This window comes from Thermobia domestica, chromosome 15 (assembly GCF_964235325.1).
Source record: "Thermobia domestica chromosome 15, izTheDome1.hap1.1, whole genome shotgun sequence".
Taxonomy (NCBI): domain Eukaryota; kingdom Metazoa; phylum Arthropoda; class Insecta; order Zygentoma; family Lepismatidae; genus Thermobia; species Thermobia domestica.
The window spans coordinates 168,251,565-168,271,015 of NC_137468.1; the positions used below are offsets into that span (position 1 = coordinate 168,251,565).

At 34.4% G+C, this 19,451-nt stretch overlaps 1 protein-coding gene across 4 annotated transcripts in view; it reads left to right on the forward strand.

Moving 5' to 3' along the window:
* Positions 1-11,452: 11,452 nt before the first annotated feature.
* LOC145671346 (uncharacterized) overlaps positions 11,453-19,451 on the forward strand; it is a 62,517-nt gene continuing 54,518 nt past the window's right edge. Inside the window, exon 1 of one of the 4 annotated variants that reach the window (XM_081740385.1) lies at positions 11,453-11,522. The gene's annotated coding sequence lies outside the window, so the exon portion shown is untranslated. Of the gene's footprint in view, positions 11,523-11,544; positions 11,959-19,451 lie in introns of those variants that run through there. The other 3 variants (XM_081740383.1, XM_081740384.1, XM_081740386.1) reach the window with 3 other exon arrangements.

Consider the following 19,451-nt stretch of genomic DNA (forward strand, 5'->3'; position numbering starts at 1 on the left):
TGAAAAAGAAAACAGAAAATTAAGACGAATATTGACAAGTCTATTTGTCTCCTTCATTCTACACTAAAGATCAAATGCTTGCCTTATTAAAAATTAAATCTGATTTGACCCGGATGACAGTTCGAATGTCGAATGTAGGTCCACCCGGTTGCAGGACCGAGATGAAATACACACATATTTATTTTGAAACCGGAATACGAAACTCGAATATTTAAAATTCCTCAATACACCTATTTCATTGACAGTTAAGAAAACATAAATAGTTAAGACAAGTATTGACTAGTTTTTACGTATATTTATGTTTCTCAGTCTGCTCAAAATATCAAATGTACACCTTACAATTAGATTTAATAATTATTTAGTAAGCGTTCACCTCCGGTGCTTGGGGTCTCTGGTTCGATCCCAGTTCGCGCCATGTGAACTTTGTGGTGGACAAACACCGTGCTTGTGAGTTTTCTCGGGGTTCTCCCGTTTCCTCCCACTTTCTTCATTCCACCATTTCACTCATCTCTGATCATCACCGTCTCCTTTAGTCTAACCGGCATAAGCGTGGGACGTAAACCTCAAAGATGTCATGATGTCAATTATTTAGTAAATCACAATATGAGCACCTAGAATAAACTATGAACTTTGGTGCCCCTTATCTAGATTTGAAATTTCGGATTCATACCTAGAATCAGGCTGAAAGACAAATATTTGAGATCTGGAAACCGAAATAAGTGCTAGTACCAAGATCGTAGCCGTTTTACCTAGGTAATGCGAGCGGAAGGCACTTGCACTAATTCCGCATGTACCGGTACTTTGGGGAACACGAGAAACTAAAAACAGATAAATATTGTTTTCCAGGGGCAAGTCGCGCCTAAATGACTTTTCATGAGTGTTGTGTTCAAATACGAAAACTGTAATGGCGACTTGTTTGAAATAAATGCCTTTTCTTTTTTAGCAATAAAGTTAGGTACTTTCACATTGAATAAAAATTAGCAAAGCACATTTCACTAATTAGAGTGCTGGTTCTTATGGAAGCTTTCACACTGAACCGAAGATTTCCTCATGTGGGTATTGGATTGTCACAATTCACCTTGCTGAAAGACGTGGTTTATCCGGAGGTCGGCCAAGATTCTTTTGGACTTAGCCTATAGACTGTTTCTGTTTCAATTATTCCCATATAACAAGACTAACCATATATAAAGTTGGTTCGAAATGATTAAAAATATCACTAATTGACATTAAGGAGATAATCGCGATTTAAATATTCGTAAATCAGAAGAGATGTAAAAGTTAAGCGTTAAAATAAATCCGATAATTCCTAATGCAAGCTAATGATAGCAATAAAACTCCGTATGTAACATTTTCAAAGATAAGATTAACAGTTTTGTTCTTGAAGAGGGTTTATGGCAACATAGAATTTTGTAAATCCAATTATCATAAGTAGTACCTCTGACAGCCTCGCATTTCACATTACCATCGCCCTTCATCCTGACAAGTGTTCAATTCACTTACCCACAATGACTTTTCAGGCATTCCAGTGACATCAATATCTCAGTTTGGGTTTGGGATCATGCTTCGGTGAACCTTGACTATCACCATCAGCAGCCATTCGAGAATCAGAACTTATTTCTGTATTATATAATGTGGGTAACTATAGCTTTTAATCTATAGAAGACAGAGAGCGTGCCTTCGGTGCCCGTGGTCATGGGTTCAATTTCCGGAGAGGCACTCAACAATTTCGATGTTGACCCAGCATCGTGAGGACAATTGGGGAGTTATCTTAAGTAAGAGGTAGCGGACTACAGTCTAGAAAGCCGGCATTAGGGACTTCGGTTGTCGGTGTGTTGACTACAGTGGACTTTCAACGTAAGCCCGCTGGTAGGAACCAAAGGACTGTCGTGCCAAGAATTTAGTTTGTTTTAATTATCATAAATACCTTCTTTATTATTAAATTTTATCCAATATTTCCTTTTCAACTAGTTTGCGAAACTCAGAGCTAGCTACTTGTTTTCTTTTTAATCTATGTTCATAGTTAGCACAACTAATCACTAAGGAAAAACAATCTTTTCAATTCAATTCGTCTCGCGTCTTTCGTAGCTCTAAGTTTAGTTACTTTTAGTTTTTTTAAAAAAGTTGATGGGCGGTTTATCATTTTCCCCTCGCTTTCCCTATTTTTTTTTGTAGTTTTACCTGTTTCTTTGCACGGACATTGCGCTTATACGCATGTGCTTAGTGTGTTCGTTTACAAAAGCGGGCCATTTTCCTGCCACTATAGAAAGTAAGAGTGCACTGTATCAGAGAAATATTAATTGACGTATGTAAGTGAATATATCTGTGACGAAGTCATAATTACTCAGTTTTTGCATCGTACATAGTGTCTTCATCGTTATTAATCTCCTCATCCCCGCTTCCTGAATTCCAGTTCTAGTATTCTTTCTTGATGGGGGACTGATGTCTCATGTAGGCTTATTAACTATAACATCAGCAATAAAGAAAGTACTGTTTAATTTGCACTAATTTTAAAACATTACGTTAATTAAATAATAATAATACGGAGCGAGCTCAGGCCACTTGTTAGGATTCTTGCTTCGCAATTGGATAATACCGGGTTCGAATTCGGAGACCAGCCACCCTGGTTGAGGGTTTTCCAGGATTGTTCCTCAGTTATACTGGGCAAATGCTAGGTTAGTACCTTGCTCTAAGGCTCTGGAGACCTTCCTTTCATTCCTTTTCCAATGTTTTCATCTGTTGATTCTACAGTGTAAAGTGGCTTCTGAGGATGTATCTGGTAGCTTATAGTAAATAAACAATAACGACGTAATATATCTTCACGAAACGTGTGGGTTAGCCTTACAGTCCCAAAAGATAGCTAAAGTTTTAATATCAATTTCCTGACTTTTATATACTATTTTCATATTGTTTCAGCTTTCAATTTTCTCATGTATGTTCCCACCGAGAATTGAACCTGAGATCACATGAACAAATGCGAATGTTAAATATTTTTGAACACTTTAATATACAAAACACAAAACGCTTCAATGATACGATGCATGGATATGTTTTGGTTACGTCCTGCAATGTATGATTAAAGAAGCCTCGAGGGTGAAGAAAAAATAACTGAAATCTCTTTTATATTTACTCCTTCAACAAACTCCCGACCTCAGAAGGGCAAGCCATAAGTTAGGTAATAAAGTCATACAACGAACACAACCATATCGCTCTCCTGAAATTCTCGTGTGTATGTTTAAAAATCTACTGTTGTTCCACGCCAACCAATCTATATTTTTTGTTGTATATACCTTCGAAGTGAAAGATATTCATTATTACATTTGTTGATGGTTGGACTCTAGTGAGTCAGAAACTACTATTAATAAAGAGTTTGTTTTGTCTACTATCCCTGCGATTAGAAGAGCCTTACCTAAAAGATATTTCATTTGTATATGAGAAAAGAAGAAAGTTTATTTTCTAAGAATAAAATAAATATTTTCAATGTGAAGCTAACATTAAGTTTCGAAGAGGAGCTAAACAGAAGAATTTGTTACCATTTACATCAGTTTTCAGACAGTTCACTATACTCTGAAATGGGAAGAAATCAAACTTGGAAACATTTTACTAAAGAGACTTCGACAGAAAGTGCAACATGTAAATATTGCAAGGTTAAAATAAAATAAACAAAGGTAACACAAACGTGTTATGGAAACATTTAAAAGCATAGCAACCTACTATATCAATGAATCCTAAAAAAAGTTTTAACGAATTTTAGATATTCAATTTTATCATCAGAATTGCAGATGTAGGTTTGAATACGAATTAAGATCTGAGATTCGAATTTCGGATCCAGATCCGAGATCCGGATCTAGGTCCGGATCCGGATCTCACTGGATCCGGGATATCCGGATCCGAAAATTTTTGGCCATCCCTAATACATACTAGTGTCCTATATTATTATACCAAATGTTTAAATTTAACAATTTCCAAAATTTAAGGTGTGGGCCAAGGTACCCCTCCCAAATTTTTAAAGGGGTGCATTAATATACCCATGTATTATGAAAGGAAATGGTCCCCTGTATACGCCCATATAACTATATAAGGTAATAACACCTCATCAAGGAGTATAAATTAGGTCAAAAAGCCCCACTAATAGAGGTACACTCATGTCCAAAATTATTGTCGCATGTCTATAAATATGTTGTTGTAGGAATATAATTTGATAACGAATTCGCCCAGTATTTCTTTTAATGTTAGTATGTGTATAATTGGGAAAGACATGTATGTGGCAAATTTTATGTCAAAAGAGCAGTAAATAAGAACAATAAAACGAAAATAGGACTTTCTTGTCCATTTAGCAACATTTTGTTTTACTCATTCTAATTTTCATATTTACTATTCTTTTGCTATGAAATTTACCACAAATATAAATTTCCCGATTATACACATAGTATCAGTATTAAGAGTACCCTGCAAAATCACTATCAAATTATATTCTTACAGAAAGACAATTATAGATATGCGACAAACATTTTGGACATGAATGTACATATTATGTTCCTAGGCTACCATAGCCAATTTTTAGATTTGACAATTTCCAAAATTTAAGGGGGTGGTCTTATGTACCCCTGCCAAAATTTAGGGGGTTGATCAAGGTACCCCTGCCAAAATTTAGTGGGGGTGGAAATAAGTACCCCTAGGTCATTGACCTCGGGCCACGGACCATGGGTCCTGAGGCAGGGACCCAGGGGCCAAAAGTGTCCTCAGGTCAGGCCATTACTACTATAGAGGATATATGTATTTTCAAGTGCGTCATCCAATAAAATTACGAAGTTTACATAGTCCTAATCGATTCGATCACAGTTTTATAAGTAGCCAATCTGCAGGACACCAGAAAATGCCACATGAATAAATTTCTTTCCATTATTCTTTCCACCAGCGTGGGATCTGCGACTAGACAAGTTGTCTAGGGTCGCTAACCTCAGAAGGTCCGTAGAAGAAAAAATCAATCTTTGAAACAATTTCATTAGTGGATAGCCTATCAGGAGGCAGTGCAATGTCACACGACGGGATGGGGGGGCATCGACCGTAAGTTACCTACTCCGCAAAATACCTAAATCAACCATTGCTCTCCATCTACGTATATATTCAGTGTATTAGTGAGTCTAGTTGTCCTTCAATTTATCCTGTAATATCCGTGTAGGTAAATTAATACGGTTGTAAAATTCAAATTGTATTTTCTAAGCGACAGTTTTCTGCAGCGGCATAGCGACATAAAACTAGAACATTAATTTTATTTTCCAAAATCTAGTTCAACTTGCTTTAGCGTGGAGGCAATAATATGGAAAAGAATGTCGTTTGCAAGCATCAAAATTCGCTGAAAATAACTATAAGGTACCATATTAAAATCCATTCAGTGACTTGCACACAAGTGAGAATAATTTCTTTAAATGACCTGTTAACCAACATTTTCGAAACAGCTCTTTCCATTGGTATAGTGGCTAATGCGTGGGCCATTAACGCACTTAGTTCTGGGTTCTATTCCTATTCGGAGACCGTTGAAAATTCCAACGCATTATGGTGGTTCCAATTCCATCGTAATCTGTAACTCCGCATGTTATATAAACCTTTTGCTAAAAGGGACGCTAAACTTTATAGAAATTTTCGAAGCATTAGGCCTATACGTATGGAATTTCATAATAGAGTGTAAGTAAACACATCCAGAGAGAGAGAGAACGCCGTAATCACCTCACTTCTACTTCTCACTCTCGTGAAGGTGAAATACACAATTTGGTAGATTTGCCAATGCAACATCTAACTTTAAACCCTGAAAAGAAGGAGAGGCCAGTGTCTACTGAAAGATTCTAAAGGCGAGTATTTACTTGGCCCTCGCTCACAGCTCATACTCCTACGCTTCTATAGGTTGACGCAAGAAATATGGATCTAACCCAGGGATAATGCTCACGGTTCCGCGAGACGGTAAAAGATCTGTCTCTGAGCATAAAGATCTAGTTTCAACTTGAAAAAAAAGAAAAAGAAAGAAAAAGAAATCATAGGAAATTTTGGGTTAGAAAAAGACCTAAACTTAATGCACATGAAATTGTAACGGGTAGACGCTGTCTCCCCTGTCTCCCCTCAAGCCTCGCCAGTGATCATTTGTATAGAATGATCTGTTAACTGTGTGTAGAATGAACAGGAAAATTGTGAGCAGTACCCTGGAAAAGACATGTAATTAATTGATTCTGACCAAATGAGTAGGAACCCTGACCTTATATATAGCCTAAGGTTGGTGTCCCGGTTTTTCGTTCACTAAATCTGCCAATAGCCAAGAAACACTACAATTCAGAACAGACCTAATATTACCACCAAATACATGCCCACTTTCCTTTTCCTGTTACACGACTCGTGTGATCCATACTGGGCAAGCGAAATCGCATCACAGAATTTTGAACGCGCATTGCAAAACCACTGAGCAAGTGTTCCGACAAGTTTGGGCATATCTATGGTCTAGATTAGATAACAGAATTGGAAACAAATGTTGTTTTGATAAACTGTAGTTATTTTATTATTCGAATAACCAACTGTTATATGTATATTAATAACTTGAAAAATGGATTTTGTCCTCCTGCATCATCAAAATGTCACACTGTGCGTCGTGAACAAATTAAGGGCAAATCGCAGATGTATTAAGCAAGGAACGTGGAGTGGAAGGTATGTATATTTTTTATTTTGTCTTTAAAATATGAAGATTTAATACACAAACAGCCACTTTTTATTCAATTTATAATTCCTTTTTGTCCCTCAAATAATGATTTTACGAATACATGTAATTGAATCGTTTTTTTTTTTGAAACGACACATGTCAAGTTTTGACCGAAATTGATTAATACCATCACTATGTTTGCTATACGTAGGCAAATAGTTTGTGAGATAAGTGCACATGTCAAGACTTTCTTTGTCTTGTTATATTGGTATTAAAATTTTCGTTTTTAGGTGAAAGTCACATGTCATCGACATGTGCACTTTCTCCTTGAAACGTTGTACTGACGGAAAAATGCGCTGTAGACTGTTAACTGTTGTAGTTTTAGCTAACATGTCGGAAGTAGTGTGTATGACTGCAGGTATGCAGGAAAACGTTGCAGAACCCCGTCCTTTATCTAAGCGAGAAAAGATTAAAAAGGCGAGACTGAAAGGTGAAGCGTATACCAATTACAAGGGGAAACTTGTACCGCAAATAATAGCAGGGAGAGACTGTCAGTGTCACAGCCATTGCTTTCAACGTGTGAGTGCAAGGGACAGGGAAGATGTTCTTCGTCAGTTTCGAAATTTTTGCACTACAGACGACCAAGATGAGTTTTTTTAGGGCTTGGTGTCACGAAAGCAAGTCAAGACTAGGCGCCCTTGTCATGGTGAAAATGAAAAACCGAAGGACAATACGTTTGTGTAGAAGTAGCGGCAGAACCACTGTATGTAAGAAAGCATTTACCAGCATTTTAGGCTTGTCTGCAGGTAGGCTACGTCGTATTTGTCACCTTGCCGCAGTGAACAAGCCCGTTATTGATAAGAGAGGTAAATCTACTCCTTCAAATGCAAAGCCAGATGAAATAATAGAAGCCATTATGAATCACATAAGTAGTTTCCCTACAAAGCAAGGTCATTACACCAACCAAAATGTGCAGTATTTAAGTGCGAAGCTTAGTTTAAAATTAATGCATAGTTGTTCCTTGAAAAACATTCTGATATAAAAGTTTCATACAGTTTGTATCGTACTGTCTTTAAGGAGAGATTTAAACTGTTTTTTGGTCGCCGTCAAGTGGACACTTGTTCTCGCTGTGAAGAACTCTCTGTAAAGATAAAGAATAAAACACTCAACGATAATGCAAAACGAGCTGCAAGTGCTGAGCTGGAGGTGTACAAGAGACGTGCCAACAAACTCTACAGGAAAATGCAAGAGGTTACAGGGCAGTGCCCTCAAGATAGTTCAGTGGCAGCCATCTCATTTGACTTTATGCAAAACGTGTATTTACCTGAAATACCCGTTCAAGATATTTTTTATCTGCGACAACTAACTGTGAATGTTTTCTGTGTAACTTCCTTGGGAACAGACAAAACTACCTTTTATACGTACCACGAAGGACAAGGACGCAAAGGACCTAATGAAGTTGTATCTTTTGTGTTAGATTTTATCAATGACAACGTCCCTAACACAGTAAAACATCTTCATGGTTTCTCAGATAGTTGTATAGGTCAAAACAAGAATCATACAGTGATCAGGTTTCTGTTAGCGTTAGTTCACCTAGGTCGATTTCAGTCAACAAATCAGTATTTTCCGCAGCGAGGACACTTATACTTGCCGAATGATCGACTGTTTGCAATGGTTAAAAGAGTCTTGAAAAGAAATGATGGACTTTATGTGCCAAAAGAGAATGCGGAGATAATAATCTGTTCGAACAAAGAGCGAAGTTCTGTTGTCAAAATGACTCATGTATCTGATATCATAGATTATAAGTCTTGGTGGCCTTCGTTATTCAAGAAAATACTTTGTCTGTAGAATCAAGTAGGCCTGAAAAATAGTCCTTCCAAATTTCACAATTTTCGCATTTTGTATATTCAGCATATGTACCCGACGCTATCGTTGCTAGTGGGTTCATCGACAGCTTGGTAAAGCATACATTTCGACTTGGACCTAGACACCTACTGCATGTTATCCTACCAATACATTCAGTGTACCCAGAGACGAAATTTCCCATCAGTACTGAGAAAATAAACGATATCAAGAAGGTATTGCAATACATACCACACGAGTACCTTCAATTTTATGATGAACTTGTCAACTGGCCTGCAAAGTGACCTCCCAATAACATTGTACAAGGAATTGTATTGTAATGATGTACAATAGAGATTATTATGAGTTAAAGAATTTACATTAATCCTAGTTTGTTTGTAAAACAGCACATGTCAAGATGAGAAAATTACCACAGTGTTAACATAACACATCGGAAAAAAGTTATTATGCTTCTAATATACTTGAATCGGCACATTTTGTAATATTCGGTAGTTTGCGAACCTCATGCTTTGAAAAATAGGGTTTAGAATAGTTTTTCTCATTTTTCTCAAAACTTAATTTCCCTGACATGTGTCGTTTCAAAAAAAAAAAAAAAAAAAAAAAAAAAGAAAAGAAAAGAAAGAAAGAAAGAAAAAAAGAAAGAAAAAAAGAAAGTAACGATTCAATTATTGACAAATATGTTTGAAATAGCAAAAACGGGTTTCTTAACTCATGGAGAAAATTTTCTTAGAAGTAGGTTGATTTTGTAATCTCTAATTTTATTTTGTTAATTTATTTTAAAGTGAAAATAGTACAGGCTACCACGGAAGTATAATAATAACGGGAGCGACATTTACTCTATTTTACACATAAAGGAAATTAATAGGCCCCAAAGAACTTTTTTTTTTTAAAGAAAGAACAAGTCAAAAATATTTTACCTTGAAGCTTTGAAAGAGATATTGCAACTTGATTCGCATTCGCAAATCTTCGTACCTAGTAGAGGCACATGAATTCGCAATCGCATTCGGAAGCAATGGAGGCGCGACCTAAGACACATCGTTTTCAGGCTTAAAATCGAGAAATACCAGTTTTAGCGACTTTCGGAGCAAAATTTACCTATATTTTGATAATAATAATAATAATAATAATAATAATAATAATAATAATAATAATAATAATAATAATAATAATAATAGTTTTATTGTCCTTGAACCAATTATGGCAACAGACAACGTCAAAATTACAATATGTTAACTTTCACATTTAATTTGCGTAAAGTATTCATCTAATGAATAAAACGGTCTTTCTAATAACCAATTGTATAATTTATGTTTAAACACATTCATGGGACTTGAAGATAATTCACTTGGTAACCCATTATACAATTTTATGCCTAGTACATCATAGTTATTCTTCGACTTATTGAGTCTCTTATATGGTACATCTATGAGTTTATTGTACCTTGTATTGTACGAATGCAAGTTGTATCTGCACTGTAATTCAGGTAGTCTGTTTTTCACAAACAAAATAGCTATATATATATATATATATATATATATATATTTAAATTTGTCACAGTTAATATTCTCAAATTTCTAAATAAAGGTTTACAATGCGCTGTTTGTTGTGAATTTGTCATAATTCTAATTACGTTTTTCTGTATTAATAGGATATCATTGATACGTGAAGCATTTTCCCAAAAGAGTATACCGTATGAGAGAATACTTTGAAAGAATGCAAAATATGCAGTTCTTACGTAACCATCCGATACATAGGGTTTCAGTCTTTTCAGATGATAGACAACTCTAGATATTTTACCAGCCATATACTGAATATGTGGTTCCCATGATAACCTACTATCGACATAAATACCCAGAAATTTTACACTATTTGTAATGTTAATATTTGGAACTTCTCTCAAGCCGAATAACATGTGTTGTGTTTTACATCTATTGAGATGAAAACAATTAGCTTCCAACCACTTACTTGCTACAGTTAAAACGCTATTAGTCAAATGTACAAGGTTATCTACATCGTGGTTTATGTTCACAAAAGTGGAGTCATCAGCATACAATACTGATTGAGCTTGTACACAACTTGGTAGATCATTGATCATTATGGTAAACAACAGTGGACCATGCACCGACCCTTGAGGAACGCCACACTTTAGACTTTTCATTTGAGACCAGTGTTGCCACACTTGGTACAATCGTACGAAATTCACCCCTTTTTGTCATCCATCGGCCCGTTGGTAACACACTGGCATTTTCAGCCCCTTTTGTGGAAAAGTTGGTACAATCCTACCCAATTCAGCACCATTTAACAAATACTTCTCACATTTTCAAAAGTGTCATTAAGACTTTTCCTACATTTCACGTTACAGATGTCAGTTTACTCACCTTATATGCTTCTTACAGTTTGTTATCCTCCTTCGGTCGTGAAGTAAGCGGTGCAATAACTTATATTTTAATATTTTATAATAATGTACTGTTTATACACGAATTTGGAGGTGATTGATTTGTCCTTCGTTTTATATATTTTTTCATATATGGTCATAATAGCGTTTTGGTTTAGTGGTACTTTGAAGTAGAGGCGTAATTGGTTTCCCTACAATACATACCGAAGACGATAACTGTTTTCTCTTTTAATTTGCGGCCTCTGTTATACATCCTACGTGCGAGAAAAGTTTCATCTACTTGCACGGTTGTTCCCGGTCCTCCTATTTGGATGTTTTTTTAATTTTTTTTTAAAAAAGAGCACTTTCTTGATTTGGACTCTTGGAAGAGGGGGGAAGAGTGTTCTAGAACTTTCCCTCTTTTAGTTTCGTGTTATAGAGCAATATATTACACTGGTATAAAATAATGAATTCAGCCTTTTTTTTTTCAATTTGGTACTATTTTTCAACTCACTCCAGAGCTAGGACTGTGGCAACACTGTGTGAGACTGTATACCGTTTGTAAAGACAACTTGCTTTCGGTCTTCCAAATATGTTTTAATTAAGGTCAGTCCAGTGCCATTTATGCAATAACTAGTTAATTTGTTCAACAGTAGACTGGTCTACGCAGTCAAAAGCTTTGTTCAGATCTCAAAATGTAACATGAGCAAAAAACCTATTTTCAAAAGCTTGTGTAACCTGGTAACAGTGGTAACTGGTAACTCAAAAGCTGGTAACAGTGAATAAAAGGGAATAAAATAGATATGATTAGAAGAACGTAATCTATGGAAGTATATTATGTATTATTGTACATTGAAAACTTGCTGTAAATTAGAAATATTTTCCATGCGTCAAATTAGTTTCAAATTATGTACTACTACAGTAGAATACGGTAGAATGTTTAGACATGAATGATGATTTTCCTCAATCTGTCACAGGATTGTGGGCAAACCAGCATACTTAATTTAAAGAAATGGAAGATCATAAGGTAACGTCTGGCCAGGTAAATAATAATTAAATAAATATTAAAATTGGTGTTTTTAAAATGAATTAAAAATATTAATCACATTGCATGCATGTAATATACTGTGATTAAGAATTTATTGCCTATTGAGAATATGGATCCTCATATTTTTAAAATTTACATTTGAGGTGAGCTTGTTACTTGATATCCCGTCGAAATAAAGAAAACTCCAGCATAAATAAATAGCGATACAGTAATGATTTAATTATATTTCTGAAAGAAAATCGGCAAAAGTTGAAGCAGAAAGAATTTTTTTTTAAAAGAAAAAAGGCTAGTTCCAAATAGCTGATGCTTAATTTGTAACACGGCAATTATTCAATCCTTTCTGCTTCTATTTTCATCTATGTCGTTTAGCAAATACAATTAAAATGCCGCTGCAATATTGAAACAGTCAATTGAAAGTTATAGACCGTATAAATAAAACAACAAATTTATAGTTTTAAAAATACTCCTACTGTTCTAACATCCACTTCGGAGAAAAAATTAAAAACGACATTTATTCCAAAGTTGGTCGTTCGCCTAGTTTATGGCTAGAAGCGTAATTATCAGTACTTTTCTGTACGAAAGTTTAATATTTAATATACATAGTATTGCCAGCGAGTGAAGGCGGGTTAGAGCCCCGCAGGGCACGTTGTTTTCTGTCTTTATTACAGATAAATAAAAAGGGGTACCTGTGTTCTAAAACCTTGCCGCCATGTAGATTGTGTTGCTTACAGCGACATTGAAAATTGTAACTTTCTCCACGCTTCTGTATAGTTATTTGCTTACCATATTTTCTACAATTTATATTTAGATTTATTAAGACATGACTTTTACTTACTTTTAATAGTAATAATGTTACCTCATATGCAGGGCTGCGTGTGTGAAATACCTGCAGCCATGTTTACAAAACAAATGCTCCTTACATTCTCACAATTCTACCATGCACTAATCTGGCACCAAGAAGTTCCCCTCCGCTTGCCAAATAGTTCCATGTATAGAACCGCTTATATCAAAAAGTAAACAACTTTCGCTCTCCTTATACATTTTCAAACACACAAAGAAGCAAATTATTAATTTTTTTCCGGTAAATTTTCAAAATTTTGCTGGAAACGGACGCCAAACTTTGGAACTTAACCCTAAAAAACTGCTAAATGTATCTCGCGGCCTAGGAGATCAGACAGAGTACACGCCATACAGTTCCTAGAATGCATTAGCCTGCAACTTATAACAGTGCTGAAAACTTTATTATCACAGAAGCGTGCTAACACGACCATCCGACTGTTACAGTGTTCAAAATATGTATTAGTAAGGGATTATCACTGGTGTGATGGAAAATTAACCTTTATATTGAGCTTGTCAAGAACAAGTTGACAAAGAGCAAATTAAAATGTTACTGTCGAGAAGTGTGTATTCTTTGACAAAGATGATACTCCCATAAAACAGGGGAAGCAAAGAAAATAATAGGTTTCGATAAGAAGGTAAGACAAGAAGTAATTAAAAACCAAGTAGACATTAAGGGGTAAGTCCGCGTAACTCCTAGATACAAACAAAATAATATAGTGTTACTTATTAATAAGTATATAAGCCTTACCATTGTTAACTAATTAAAAAATAATAATAATAAAACACCAGTATCACTTAGCTACTTTCGTAATAGTGTCTCTCAGAATTCCAACAAAGAAACTATACAAGATATTTGTAATATTAGTCGTGCAGGTCAAGTTAGGTACACCACTCGAAGTAACTCTTAGAAGTAATTCTTTCATTGATTTCAGAATATTTGAGGGTCGCTACACTACAATACCCCACCTAGCATATATAAAAAGGACACCGAATGTAATTTTTGAAAATTTTCAATTCTTTTACGATTAGCGTGTAAAAATAGCTTTCTGAGAAATGCCACAAAACATCACAGTACAAAAGACAAAAATTAACCAATGCTAGATACCACTGAAAGGCAGTAATACTGTCTAACTGTGTAAGGCGTATCGAAGCTGGTAGGCCGTTTATATAGAACAATGTGCGTCTGAAGAAAACAGGCGTTTCCGCGATTGTGGTTGTCACCTAAACGATATTAGTTAAACATGTGGGTTTTCGTTATTGAATTATTTAATTTTGAGTTCCAATTACAGTTGAAATAACTAATTGTCAAATGTTCATTATAGTTTTCCATTAATCATTGAAAATTAATTGCAATAAATCAGTCTGTTGAAAGTAATTGGTATGGAAAGCAATTGCAATTAAATCCAGTAATTCAGTTGTAACCGAATGGAATTTCCAGTCAACTGAATTGCAATAAATTTCCACACCACTTACGTTCAATTTGCAATTAATTTCCGGCAAGTCTTCCCTTTAGGTAATTCTTTCAATAATTCGATTCAATGATATAGTTCAGTTCAGTCCTGATTTTTGAACGAACCATTCGCTACTTCAGAGTGACTTGTATAGCACGGAGTAGGGATGTCACGTTTTTCTGCCTGCTTGTACTTGCTGGTCGTTTTCGGGCGGCGTGTGGTGACTGAAACGTGGCGCGCAGTTGAATGTTCTGTTTGAAATTTGATGAATACTTTTGATGGCAAATGTTATATTCGATTTTGTTTTAGTGTGGGGATACTGAAATTAAGTAAGATTATTAATTATTACTCGCTCTGTGTATGATGAGACTATATTCTGGTGCGCAGTTGAATGCCGTATTTGAGATTTGAAGAATAATTTTAATAGCTAATGTTATGTTAGGTGAGTTATTTTCTCAGGAATGTCTCTTTATTTGAAGTTAGACATATATTTCTGAATGCAGGATAGTGAAGTAAATATTACGAATGAAAAAAATTTTTGTAGTGACCCCACTGTTAATGAGGAGTATATAATATTTGTGACGCTTGTATCTATATAATTTTTAAGTTATGTAGTTATTTTTGTTTAATGTATTTTTGTAAGTTTTACATAGAGTAATATTTGGTGTTGGGTGGTTATATGGAGTTGCTGCTCACCTCAATTAAATAAAAATTCTTGTATTACTTTCTTGGTTCTGCTACAGGAACCGATATAACGAGAGAAAGTATGAATGAATGTATCTTTTCATGGACACAGTACTGACAATCACTTGGCTTCAGGGCTCATCAATCAAAACTGAACCTTGATCAGTAGAAGTTACTTATCCCTTCGCAACATTTTCAATTTTTTGGCAATTTTATACACTTCGAAATTAGTCCTGGGCCATAGCTATGGTTCTGCCGTATGGTGATACATTACACACTATTTGACGTTGAAACACTATGGTTCGAGATTCACGAATCAAAAATAAACTTTTACATCTTGAAACTAAAAGTTAGGTATTATTTACATGCCTGTTTTGCATACAAATGAGAGTATTCTCGAGTACGCATACAATTGTCAAAATTGAAAATAATTACATATATGCTATAAAAAACTTACAGATAGAGTAATACATACATAACTATGACTTTTATAAGCTTTAACATTCATAACATAATTAACAAAAAAAAAATATACACTGTCTTCAAAAAACTTATTTACCAAGTAGTAACATTTATCTAGTAGGAACTTGTGGAGATCATAATTTAACATAGAATATGATTTGTTTTGCTTTAGAAAGTCAGGTAACTTATTAAAAATTTTTGTACAGTTAATATACACGCTTTTTTGAAAAAACGAGAAATTTTGGGGGATGACATGCAAATTAATAACGAATTGAGTATTGTATTTATGGACGTTACTATTTTCAATAAATAAGTGTTACGATAAACCAGAAAATTTATATAGATACACACAAGGTAATGGTAATATTTTTTGTGCTCGAAAGATGGGCTTGCAAGAAGATTTTGGTGACAATCCAGACACAACCTTTAGTGCTTTCTTTTGTAAGCGAAACGTGCTAATACATTGAGTAGAATAACCCCAAAAAATAATACCGTAAGTTATTAAAGAATGGAATTTTGCATAGTACACCGAAACAAGCCTCTGTTATGACATTACCTCTTAGTCTACGGAAGCCAAAACAAATACTACTTAATTTTTTGTTGAGTTGAGAAATATGTTCATTCCAAGTTAGTTTCGAACTAATGGTGACACCAAGAGATTTAGTTGAAATAGGAAGGTCGACTTTTATGTTATATACCATTACGTAAGGAATAAATTTATTTTGAAGACGATAGTAACAATTTAGCAAGGAAGTATTATCGTTGTTTAAAATTAATTTATTGCTACTTAACCAGTTACTTAATCGTGAAAACGCAGTGTTTAGAATATATTCAATATCATGTGAGTTACCTGTAATAATAACATTGGTGTCATCAGTAAATAAAACACATTTATTAGGCAACATTTCATGTGTCAAATCATTAATAAGAAAGAGCAGTGGACCAAGCACTAATCCTAGAGGTACACCAGTTAGTATTGTACCTTTATAACTACTAAAGTTATGCATTTTGTCATGATTTTCGTTCGTAATTTGAAGTATCTGATACTTATCCTTCAAGTAAGACTCGATCCATTTATTGGCAGTCCCTCTTATACCATAAAAACATAATTTTTTAAGTAAGAGATCATGATTTACAGTGTCCAATGCTTTAGTAAGATCAACAAAGAGTCCAATTGCTCATTTTTTTTATTATTTATTTCATGCATAACAGTACGGTACTAAAAAGAATCCAAAATTGCAGAATCAGCTGATTTGCCAGTTAAAGCCCTATGTTGTGATAATGATATTAGATTATTGGAATGTAAGTAATTCCTTATCCTATTTGACATTACCGTCTCAAAAATTTTTGAAAATACAGACAAAATTGAGATTGGGCGATAATTCTTAACATTGTAACGACTGGCTTTTTTGAACAAGGGAATCACTGATGACCGTTGTGGGAAAATACCTGATTGATGGGAAAAATTTATTACATGAGTTAGGTGGGGATCAATTATTGAAGCAGATTATTTTATATTAGTGGACGGTACTTCATCAAGACTTACAGAACTGCTATTTCTCATTTTTGTTATAATTGCTAATATTTCATCAATAGTTACTGGGGTAACAAAAATACATTTTGGATAAAAAGGCATGTTTGAAGAACCACTTGTACCAGGCTGGTGGGGTAGAGCACCAAGAGCTACCTGAGGAGAACTTATAAAATAATTATTAAATTTATTTGAAATTTCAGCAGGGTTTGTAATTCTTTTATTGCCAAAAATGACGTGATTCCAAATTTAAGTATCACCTTTCTTTGTATGTACCGACTGGTGAATAATATTTCACATAGTTTTAATTTTATTGCTAAAATTATTAATCATTTTCGAATTATGCATTACCTCTGCTGTCTTAATAACTTTCTTATATGTTTGCTTATACCTTTTAACGTAATTTCTGAATACATCAGAAACAATTGTATCATTAAGCAATTTAGCATACTTAATTAAATTTCGTTTGAAATTACGAATACCAGTTGTACTCCAATTTTTCTTAATTTTATTACATTTACTAATTGGCATGAGAAGAAAAGCTACATTAAAACAGTGCAAGTATGGATCTAAGAAGGAGTTAAATTTCTCGTCCATAGTGGAAGCTGAATAGATTCCATCCCATGTCTCAAGAGCGAACAAATAACAAAAGTAACTAATGTTACTTGTTGAAAATAACCTTTTTTTAATTCTGGTAGTATTTTGCAACACCGGTAATTTAGTTGATGGAAGTGATAAGCTAACTAATTTTGCATCGTGATCAGAATAACCTGGGTTGAATATTTCAAGTTTGTGGTTACGACACACTCTGGTTACTATTACTAGCTCAAGTGCTGATTCCCCAAATCAGGTAGGTGTATTAATAATAGCTTTGAGATTAAATGAAGTTAATAGGTTTTGTAAATCAGTTTTAACTATTGTTAACCATGTAATTTATATTTATGTCGCCACACAAAATGATAATACTTTATCTTTTACACAGATGGCCAAGAAGTTCAAGATTTCTAAAAAATACCCGTAAGTTACCCGAATTAGACCTATAAATACTCCATATAGGCACTTCATCAGTGAGACTTATTGCAAATACTTCAAAGTAAAGTTCCAGATTAAACACCAATACATCAATTTCATCAGCATTTAACTTGTTATGAACGAATGTACAAACTCCTCCATGAATCAAGTTAACTCTTGAATAATGACTTACCAAATCAAATCCTTTTAATTTTACAGATTTAATATAAGTACAGTTTAACCAATGCTCCGTGATGCAAATAACATGTGCAGTTTATAACACTGTCTCAACTAACACATCCATAAAATCCAGCTTATTGCCAAGACCCTGCACATTGTGATGGAATACTTTAAGCTGATTTAGTTTAGAGTGTTTCATTGTATTGATATCTGTACCGGGTTTTATGTTTCCAAGGTTATTCCTGTGTTCAACGGTAAAAAATGATCGTTTCCTACTTTAGTTTCCTTGGTGTGTACCAATGTATCCCAGTACAACGGTATAACATTGTTATCTTTACTACACCCCATTTCACACCCAGCCTTTATTATTTTGACACAAACATATTTCTTACCAAACGTATTTAGGTGTAGTTCGTGTGAAGTGCGTAAATTCCTATCTAGCATACTTACGTTCACAACACAAACGTTTTTGAAATGTTTTGCTAGTTTATTTTTCCCTAAGTTTCCTATCTTTTGGCATTTTTTACACTTTAAAGGAAACAAAAACTTATCAAAATACTGAAAGTAATTCTGGACCATAACCATGGTTCTGCTAAATAGGTACTCATGCCTAAATTTAAGGGACGATCCCTAATTTGAGAAGGATGCATTAAGGTACTCATGTCCTGAACCTATATACAACTATCACGTCAACAAAAAAGATAAAAACCACCGAAATTCTATACCCGTAAAAGGGAAAAAGAAATTTTAAAGTGGGCTAAACATACAATTTTCCAAGAACCTGTACTCCATCATATAACAATATAACGTATAAAAACGCTCATCAAAGAGGATAACTATCCCCAAAATTCATACCCGTAGAAGGAAACTAGAGAATTTTAAAGTTGGCCTATGAATAATCTAGTTCTTAACCTCTGCCCTGTGTTTGTCGGGATAATCCGTGAGGACTACTTCTTATACATTCTGTGTTTGTCCTAATATTACGTTGTGAGAAATGTGTGCGTATACTGACCTGTGTTTGTTTGAATAGTCCGGCATTTGCGAAAAGCATGATTTTTTTTTAATTCTATGGCAAAAGTTTTTATGTTCTGGACTAGTTATTCTGTGGTAGATTTTGTAGTACATGAAGAAGAAGGAGAAAGAAAGAAAAATTCATTGGAAAAGTGTCACTGCAGAAATATTTTTGTATGTTTCCGTGGAGAAATTAGTTTGGGGGGAGTGAGATTGTGCTGTAAACGATAAATATTGGGAACTTTGCTCTCACTATTTTCTTCAGTTTTTACTATTTACAATTACTTTTGACAGCTTAACTGTTTTACATTTTTAAC